At 46.7% G+C, this 10,349-nt stretch overlaps 1 pseudogene; it reads right to left on the bottom strand.

The window, feature by feature from the left end:
- Positions 1-1,255: 1,255 nt before the first annotated feature.
- LOC136466746 (tubulin beta-1 chain-like) lies at positions 1,256-4,594 on the bottom strand (annotated as a pseudogene).
- Positions 4,595-10,349: the final 5,755 nt, after the last annotated feature.

Below are 10,349 nucleotides of genomic sequence, written 5' to 3'. Positions count from 1 at the left end.
CAGTCGTGGAGCTTCCAAATGAAATCATCTGATGGTTTCACAAATTGTAAATCTTCTCCCAGGCCGGAGCTAGTGTTCTGTACTTCTGTCTGTTTTGCGAGAACTGTTCTCCAATAATTTGGACTGGTGCCTCTTTCATTCAGTTTTTTTTTTCTTTTGGGCTCTATGTACAGTTTGGATTGGATGGACATGGACTGAGTAAGCCGCTAGTACAAGAACTTCTGTTGTGTCTTGCAACCTGGCTAAAGTGGGTACCTCTATAATAACAAGCAATTTATGTGCAATCGCGTACATCCTAATCACATACCCACATACCTACAAAACTAACACAATCACAATTGCACATCCGTGGGTACTGACGATTTGAGTCCCAAAAAAGGGAGAGGGGGAAACAAGAGATAACATCTCGCCATTGGAGCACGATTACTGCCGATCCATGTTGGTGTCGGAGTGCAACCACGCCTCGCGCCTCGGCTGCTGCGCCTGTCGCTCCCGCAGAGTTGCCGAGCTGGAGAGCCGTCTCCAGGAGAAGAGCGCTGCTCTGACCGAGACCACCAACGTCTTGGAGTTGGAGTTGGAGCTGGAGAGAGCCCAGAGTCGCCTCTGTAGACTCGAGGAGATGTACGACAAGTTGGAGGAGGAGTTCATCCGTCTGCGTGATGGAAATAGGGCGAGAGAAATCGAGGACGCCCAAGAAAGGAAGAAGCCGCGGAACGGCGGAAGGAGCGCTTCAAGTTTCCCACAGGACCAGACTGACTGAACCTCGCCGCTTGTTCCATGCAGGAGTTTTCAGCTTTCGGTTTTCACCGATGAAAAGTGCACCCCTGACATAGTTCAGGCAGCCCAATTCGTCTCGCTCGGCCTCTCGAGTATCTTCGCCGATCCTAGTAATCATGTCATAGTTCTCATAGAAACGGCAAATAGAATCGAGTCGTGTGATACGAATCGTCATGAGTCTTGAGTCACGTCAGAAAGCGGTTGAACCGTAATAATCAGTCAGTATCTTTCTGATGAGCTGATGATCAGAGGTGTGAATGAGTTGGAGCACCATGAGCATGCCATGACAAGCCAGAAGTTTGAGGTGTACATTTAGGTTTACTTAGGCTAGGTCAATTGAACTATGAACATTTTAAGACAGATTAAGAGATAATACAAAAGATGCATATAGCCTTACCAATACCTATGAATGTTGTATATAGCTGCATTATCTAACAAATTCAACAAGACAAGCTGAGCCAAGTAGCACAGCGAAAGATACCAAAACATAGAAAACATCTAATATCGGATTGACAATTCCATGATCTAGAAGTAATCAAGTCCACAGTTAAAACTAATCTCACAGTTTCGCAGCAGCATCACACCATCAACACAAATAACCTAAGGGCACCGCAAGCGTCAGATTAAGAGCAACAGTAAATAACACCACAACCCACATGGGCCGGTGGCTTAGGCAGCCACCTCTTCCTCTTCCTCCTCATCCTCGTACTCCTCTTCGTCGTCCGCCGTGGCGTCCTGGTACTGCTGGTACTCAGCCACCAGGTCGTTCATGTTGCTCTCAGGCCTCGGTGAACTCCATCTCGTCCATGCCCTCCCCGGTGTACCAGTGCAAGAAAGCCTTGCGCCGGAACATGGCCGTGAACTGCTCGCTCACACGCCTGAACATCTCCTGGATCGAGGTGGAGTTGCCGATGAATGTGGACGCCATCTTCAGGCCCTTGGGAGGGATGTCACACACGCTCGACTTCACGTTGTTCGGGATCCACTCCACGAAGTAGGACGAGTTCTTGTTCTGCACATTCAGCATCTGCTCGTCCACCTCCTTGGTGCTCATCTTCCCACGGAACAAGGCTGATGCTGTCAGGTAGCGCCCGTGTCGTGGGTCAGCTGCGCACATCATGTTCTTAGGCATCCCACATCTGCTGGGTCAGCTCGGGGACGGTGAGGGCACGGTACTGCTGGGACCCCCTTGATGTCAGTGGTGCAAAGCCAACCATGAAGAAATGGAGGCGAGGGAAGGGTATCAAGTTGACTGCAAGCTTCCGGAGGTCAGAGTTCAGCTGGCCTGGGAACCGCAGGCAGCAGGTAACACCACTCATGGTTGCAGAGATGAGATGGTTCAGGTCACCAACTGGAAAAACATAAAAAAGGCAAGATTCAGATTTATATCGAAATGGCAGAAACAAATGCAAGAAACAAGGCACAAGGCAGAGAATCATGAAATGGTTATCTCAGGGCATCATTGTATTCTGTAATGCAAAGCAAACTTAAGAACAGATAGTACAGTGTCAAAATGCTAGTGAGATGCATGTGCCCGACATACACATTAATTCATTGCAGCATCACAAGACACATCCAAGAGATAGATTTGTGTCACAGGATTTCACACGAAGATGACTATAATCCACTCTTTGCACCAAGATATGAAATCAATGATCAATAAATACTAAAGCTGTGGGTGCAGTGACTGAGCAAAGTAGCAATACAAACTTACAAGTTGGTGTAGCAAGCTTCAGAGTGCGGAAGCAGATGTCATAAAGAGCTTCATTGTCAAGGACCATACACTCATCAGCATTCTCAACAAGTTGATGAACTGAGAGTGTAGCATTGTAAGGTTCTACCACGGTATCAGACACCTTAGGTGATGGGAAAACTGAGAATGTCAGCATCATCCTATCTGGGTACTCTTCCCTGATTTTTGAGATGAGCAGGGTGCCCATCCCAGAGCCAGTACCTCCACCCAATGAATGGCAAACCTGAAATCCTGCAGAATAGAAGATAAAAATTATTTCACATACAATTTCACAAGTGAAGCATAATTCAAACGGACAAAAGCATTTTTTACACAAAATATCCAATAACAGAGATTCTAGTTGCTATGTAGATAATAAGATGACATCAAGATGGACAAACCTAGCAAAATGCAACACCCTAACATGAACCACAAGCAAATATCCTCCAGTAACCACTAGCCAAGATGAGTTGTAAGCTACGTTACTAGCCTGACAGATGAATTTTCTCACAGCCATTTGCAACGATTTTCATACACAACAAAACACAAATAACATAGAAGTCCAGCACAGCCAAAGTAAAGAAAATTGGTTAATAACATCTCTAAAGTTAAATCATCAGTTATATAAGCTCATCTCTCACAAGTTAAATGACTCAATAAATACTTCACAGTTACTAGTAGTACGAAAGGGCCAAAGACCAAAACAGGCACTGGCCAAATTTGTGGCGAAGGACCATAACAATAAAGTCTAGCCATGCCTTCCTCTCCCTAACGTTTAGTCCCTATCACATCGAATGTTCAGACACATGCATGGAGTATTAAATATAGACTAAAAATAACTAATTACACAGATTGCGACTACTTTGCGAGACGAATTTTTAAGCCTAATTAGTCCATGATTTGACAATGTGGTGCTATAGTAAACATGTGTTAATAACAGATTAATTAGGCTTAATAAATTCGTCTCGCGGATTACTAAGGACTTGTGTAATTTGTTTTATTATTACTATCGAACACTCCCAACACTCTCATGTGACACCCCCACATGACATCCGATGTGACACCTCTAAACTTTATCTCCTGGATTTAAACACCACCTGAAGGCGGCAATTGAACAAATTTGCTGCTACTACCAGAACCACTCGGGCAATTAAGGAGTCACTGGATCTCCGTACTTTGAACCGCATAAACAATGATTAGGGGAAACCGAACCAAGCATTTCATCCAAGTAACCACATAAATAGAATGCATACTCGAAAATGTCGAGGAAAACGCCCAGATCTACATAGGTTTCAATGCAAGCCAACAAATCGGCTAGATCTACGAGCCGCGAACCACAACATCGTAACATGTCATTCTAACTATCGAAACCTAACTATAGAAACTACACTAGATCCGCACGCTGACGACCCCCCAGACCGCGACCAAATTACCAGCATTTCTAACAGAAGGGCCAGATATACGAGGACGACGACACACAGTACCTTGGAGGCAGTCGCAGTTCTCGGCCTCCTTGCGGACGACGTCGAGCACGGAGTCGATGAGCTCGGCGCCCTCGGTGTAGTGGCCCTTGGCCCAGTTGTTGCCGGCGCCGGACTGGCCGAAGACGAAGTTGTCGGGGCGGAAGATCTGGCCGTAGGGCCCGGAGCGCACGGAGTCCATGGTGCCGGGCTCGAGGTCCATGAGCACGGCGCGCGGGACGTACCGGCCCCCGCTGGCCTCGTTGTAGTAGACGTTGATGCGCTCGAGCTGGAGGTCGGAGTCGCCGGCGTACTTGCCCGTGTGGTCGATGCCGTGCTCGTCGCAGATCACCTCCCAGAACTTGGCCCCGATCTGGTTCCCGCACTGCCCGCCCTGGATGTGCAGGATCTCCCTCATGGCGGCGGCGGAGGAGGAGAAAGACGCGGCGAGGCGAGGCGAGGCTTGGGGAGCGGTGGGAGACGGAGGTCTGGAGGCGAGGGTGGAGCAGGCTCCGCGCGCGGTTGGGGACGAACGGAGGGAGCGGGGGGGTGTTGGTGTAGGAGGGCTGGAGGGGGCATTTATGCGGGCGGTGAGAGCCGACTGCATTACCGAGTGCGGGGCTGTGGCTGGAGACTGGAGAGCGTGCGGGGGGCACCACCGCACTCGCGAATGTTCGTTAAATAGTACTACCTCCGTCGTGAAAAAATGTAATTACGGGTTGAAAGGTGCTTTAAATTTGATCAAATTTTTAGATAATAATATGTATATTTATAAATTTAAATTAATTTATTATAAAAATATATTTTATAATTAATCTAATGATATTTATTTGTTATCATAAAAATATAGATACTTTTTCATGTATAATTGGTCAAACTTAAAGTATTAAAATGTGAGATATTGTGCTAGAATTGTATTTTTTTTGGACGGAGGTAGTATGTTTTTCTTTTTAAAAAACTATATCACCCTCTTTTTTTAGTAATAAAGACCAAAGAGTGATCTTCATTAACATGATGTAAATCTCATTTTTCCAAGGAACTAATCAATCATAAATTGGACAATGTTTATACAAATACACAATTATATATCCAAATAGATTTATTAAATATATTTTACGATTAAGCTATTGATACTTATGACGCATTATGAATATCAATAATTTTATATGTTTGGTCATTGATTATAACTTATTGAAAAGTGAAATCCACTTATTTTTCGAGGGGGAGCGGATCATAATGTTTGGAAAAAAAAATATTATTGTAATACTATGCTTTTTTACTAAATCACTAAAAGGCCAAGGATCCATTTGTTCCAAATTTATAGTTATTTTAGTTTCGCCTTAAGTCAAACTTGTCTAATGTTTTTATCAAATTTATAAAAAATATATTAACATTCACGTTATCAAATAAATGTACTATCAAATATATTTCATGGTGTATCTAATAAAAATTATTTGATGTTGTAGATGTGTGCATTTTTCTATAAAAAAAGTAGTTAAAATTAGAGAAGTTTTCCTTAAAACACTGCGAAAACGACTTGTAATTTAGAATGTGGAGTAAGGATTTTGGGATTTTTGGATCATTGGCATAGGTACACTAAAGCGGTTTTTTTTTAATGCAATATGATTTTGATCGGTGCAATTCTAAGTTGGACCTTTTGGCCTAAGTGGACTTTAAAGGGCATATATTATGTATTATCCATAGACATGCAGTATGCTGGTATTAGGATTTAAGAGGGCCATTGATATCTACTTCTCGAAGTTTTTGTTTGCTTGACATTTCAGACTAAATTTTTATTACAATAATTCTGAGAGCAACTCTAAGAATCTTTTTATATCCTTTCGTGTTGATAAGAATATATATTTTGGTGAAAAAAATCTCCTTCAATGGCGTCTTTAACTAGATGTCCAAATATCATCATCCTATATTCCTCGTTTCTTGCTCGCTAAAGATAGAGAGCGATAACTGACTCTTCAAAGTGACAAACAAGATATAGAGAAATTATTAGAGAGTTGTGAGATGTAGATATTATTTTAATTAGAATCTAACTCTAAATAAAGATTTAGAGAGTGAATTTAAGAAAGACAGATGAAAATGCCCCGATAAGGTTTTTTCCCCTAAGAAAGATTTTAGATACTTTAGTTTTTCATGTCATTTTGTAGGAAAAATTGGATAGCCATAGTCGCTACAATAAAAGGTTAGTGGCAAGTAATAAAAATGGAAGGAATTAATTTTATTATTTTCAAAATCCTGCAAGTAAGCTCACTTAATCCGAGCAAGTTGATTCACCATGTTCGCTTATGCTGAAATTTAGCTTATGTTGATGTTTATGCTGAAATATTGTGAGAGTAAAATATTGTTCTATGGCTGAAAAGTAGTGCTGAATAAGCTCAAGTCCCACGTATACTTGGTCTTGCAAAAGGATATAACAAAACTATTGTGGGGGTATGACCCCCGATACCAACAGGGATGTACATGGGCCGAGCCGCTAGGGGAGATCCAGCCCACAAGACTATGCCAGACAAACCATGGCACAGGTCGGCGTGCCTCACAGGGCTACGTAAAGATCATTGACGATCAAGGATGATCTGATCGGATATGCTAAAGATGTTGTATTCCTTATAAATAGATATCTTGTAACCGATCAGGACTAGATTCAACCGACCTGTAACCCTACCCTCCGAGCTATATAAGGCGGGCGGGACCCCCCTTGTTTTCACCTCATATTAATATACAATCCACCAAAGACACAGGACGTGGGGTATTACGTCAAGCAGACGGCCCGAACCTGCCTAATCGTTGTTCCACGCGTTCTGTGTCACCGTCCGGCTCCTATCACGCGCACCTCCACCGATTTATCTACTACCATGGGCATACCCCTTGGTAGACTGCTGACCAAATTTCATCGGTAGTGGTGCGCAAGGTAGGGGGTGTGTGTGCTGATTCCACGGCGAGCCAGATGGTCCGCTTCCCGAGCTCCATGATCCTCCCCGAGCTAGGTCAGACCTTCACGGTCGGCTCTATGACCAGGGTCATCGGCGCCAACGGCGTCGAGGAAATTGTGGAGGCAGTGCAGAATCACCCTGCGCCGATCGTGCCAACATCCGTGACAAGATCTCCGATCTCATCGCCTCATCGCTGGGTTAGGAGATCCATCGACAATGATGACCTGATCGTATCTATCGATCGGGTCATAGGTCGCATAGTGGAATGTCAGCTCCTCGTGGACTCAGTCTTAGATTGATCTATTGTGAGCAATGAAGTCCCAGCGCCCCAAGATCGCTGAGCCACTATGACCGAGCGATCTGCTCGGCCACAACGTCTGGGGTGGCAAGATTCAGATCTAGTGATCACGGCTACTCCAGAAGGGCGTACGATGCAATGCCGACCACTCCTAGCTACCAGTCTGCGCTTGGCCGACTACGAGGCCCCGATGGAGAACATGCTGAGGCCCTATCCCTTTGGGCTAGTGGGCATGGGATCCATGTATCAAAATGTCGTACACCACCTCTTCATCAACCACGTCGAGCGTGACCACATAGACGACCTCCACATGATCGATCTGCCTAAGGCAGGTCGACCCGCTCCCGTGGTCAACATGGTGTCAATTCGCCAGCTTCCAGACGACTCCCTCCATAGCATCCTAGAGGAGAGCCCTGATGAATATTACTAGGGCCTGACTGAAACCATCTTCACCTGCCCTACTTTTCCGCTAGGATTTAGGGGCAGGATCTACCACATCAGCCACGACAGCATCAGCAGAGATGGCGAAGCCACCGTCGATCACGATGCCTGCTTGGAAAGGAACGCCGATCGCCAACGGCATCGAGATGAAGAAGCTACCCGTAGGGCTAACGGGGACCCTAATGCTTCGCACCGCGCGCACCGCAACTTGGAGGATGAATTTGACATGGTGGGCAACCAAACGGTGCAGAAGACGCCAAGCGCCAATATCGCCGTTGTTTTTAATGAGCTAGAGAAGCTCCCATAGACTCCAGAAGTTGAGAAGATCCAGGAGCACGTCATGGCGGCTCAAGTTCAAGTCAATGAGATCCGCCATCCTGATCCATCTTACTCGACAGAGGAAGTCAACATCAGGGCTCTAAGCACCATCGACACCAAGCTGGCGGCCCCTACCTTTATCAAGGTCCTAGGGGCAACTACGAAGGATATGCCAATCAGGGTAGACGCCCACCTCGTCCACCACGTGGCTAAGATGGCAATCGCAATGCCAACCAGGAGGTGAATCAACCCCTATCGCATGACATTCGTGAACACATCAGCGCCAATATCGACGCCTGCGATCGCATCAAAAACAGTAGGGCCACATGCTACGAAGCGAAGATGGAATGCCGGTGCTAGTTCGATGTCGAGCACGGTGCACTCGGCGCCGTTCGAGCACCTCCTGCCCCCGACGCCCCCCGAACTTTGTCCCTTCATGGCAAGACTCTGAGCTGTATGTCTAGTGGCCCGCGGGCTTCAAGATTTTCGGGGTGGACACCTATGATGGCAAGGCCAACCCCGTGCAATGGTTAACACTCTATGAGATCACCATAAGAGACATAGGAAGAAGCAAAGATGTGATGGCAAATTATCTACCTGTCATGCTTAACCAATCTACGAACAACTGGCTCCTCAGCCTACGAGACAACTCTATCCGATCTTGGGATGACCTTAAGAAGGTCTTCACCGAGAACTACATGGCCACCTATAAGCATCTAGGCACCAAGTATGATCTGGAGAAGCTTCATTAGACCTCCGAGGAGTCCCTACGTGGCTTTATCAGGCGCTTCTCGGAGACCAGGAACTCCATCCCCAACATCAATGACAGCGAGGCTATCGCTGCATTCACCAAGGGGCCCCAGCATGAGCAGCTCCGCGGAAAGCTCTACCACAAGAGGCCTATGACCATCGGTGAGCTAATACAGATAGCAAATAGCTATGTCGATGCCGAGGAAACCAAGTGGGCTGCTCGCTCCGATCGCCCTAACACCGCCATGACGTCCGTCTCAAGGAAAGATGCTACGACGACCATAACTGCCGCCACGATGATCATGACCACCGCCCTGATGATCATGAGCACTAGCGTGATGACTGCCAGGAGAGCTCCAGAGGCAGACAGAACCACCACCGTAGGCCTAATACTTCAATCAATGTCGTCAACGCTCCTCGCGCTAAGCGCACCTACGACATCGACTACGCCAAGCTCCTAAACGGTCCATGTCCTATTCATAAAGGCTCCAAGCATACCATGGGAGAGTGCAAGGGCCTGACCAGGGCTTTTTGAGCGAAAGATGCAAAGAGGCCGTGGCGGAAGACGACAGAACCGAAGACGGCCAGGGCAGAGGACAGGAGAAGAACATAGGCCCTGTTTACCAGGACGCCACCAAGATTGTCACATCCATCTTTGGGGGGAGAGTTGCCTCCGAGGACAAACAAGAGTAGAAGCTTGTCACCCGACGCATCATGTCGGTCGCTTCCTACGATGACCCCATCGCTGATCCTAAGTACATCGACTAGTTGAAGCACCCAATCACCATCTCCAAGGTCGACTAGTGGGCAGATATTCCATACCCTGGGCGTTTCCCCTCATCCTGGATCCCATCATCCAGGGCATGCGATTCTAGAAGGTCCTCATCGACGAAGGGAGAGCCTCAACATCCTATTCGCCAGATCCCTAGCCGAGCTAGGGCTCAAGAAGGAAGACCTCACCCCCATGGACTCTCCATTTTGGGGGATCATCCTCAGGAAGATGTCGCAACCCCTAGGATAGATCACCTTACCTATGTAGTTCGGCACCCCAAGCACTTCTATATTGACCACGTCAACTTCCTGGTCACTGTGGGGGATATACCCCCGGGTACCACAAGATGGTACATGGGCCACACCATCCGAGGTGGCCCGGCCCGTAAGATCAAGGCGTGCACATCAAGATTACAAGTTGTACTAGATATTGTAATAGTACCAAATTGGATACTTTACTTGTAACCTTGTCTCTTTGGAGTATATAAGGAGAGACAAGGGTCCCCTAGAGGACAGGTTAATCTGTATACATCTCAACACAATACACTAAAGACACAGGACGTATGGTATTACGTCGACCAGACGGCCCAAACCTATCTAAATCTCTGTCTCTGCGCCTTGTGTCACCATCTGGTTCCTGATTACACGCACCGTCTACCGATAATCTACCACCATGGGCACCCCCCTCGGTGGACTGCTGACCATATTTCGTCGACAGTGGCGTGCCAGGTAGGGGTCCCCTCTAGGGGTTATCCCCTTTAGGGGTTGTGCGTGCTGATCTTCCAATGAATCAGATGGAAATTTTCTTCATTAACGTCGACAGTGGCGCGCCAGACGTCACGGCCCAAATTTTGCGA

This window comes from Miscanthus floridulus, chromosome 7 (genome assembly GCF_019320115.1).
Source record: "Miscanthus floridulus cultivar M001 chromosome 7, ASM1932011v1, whole genome shotgun sequence".
Taxonomy (NCBI): domain Eukaryota; kingdom Viridiplantae; phylum Streptophyta; class Magnoliopsida; order Poales; family Poaceae; genus Miscanthus; species Miscanthus floridulus.
Note: the sequence above shows the minus strand (reverse complement) of the source record. Positions and strands in the feature narration are given on the sequence as shown.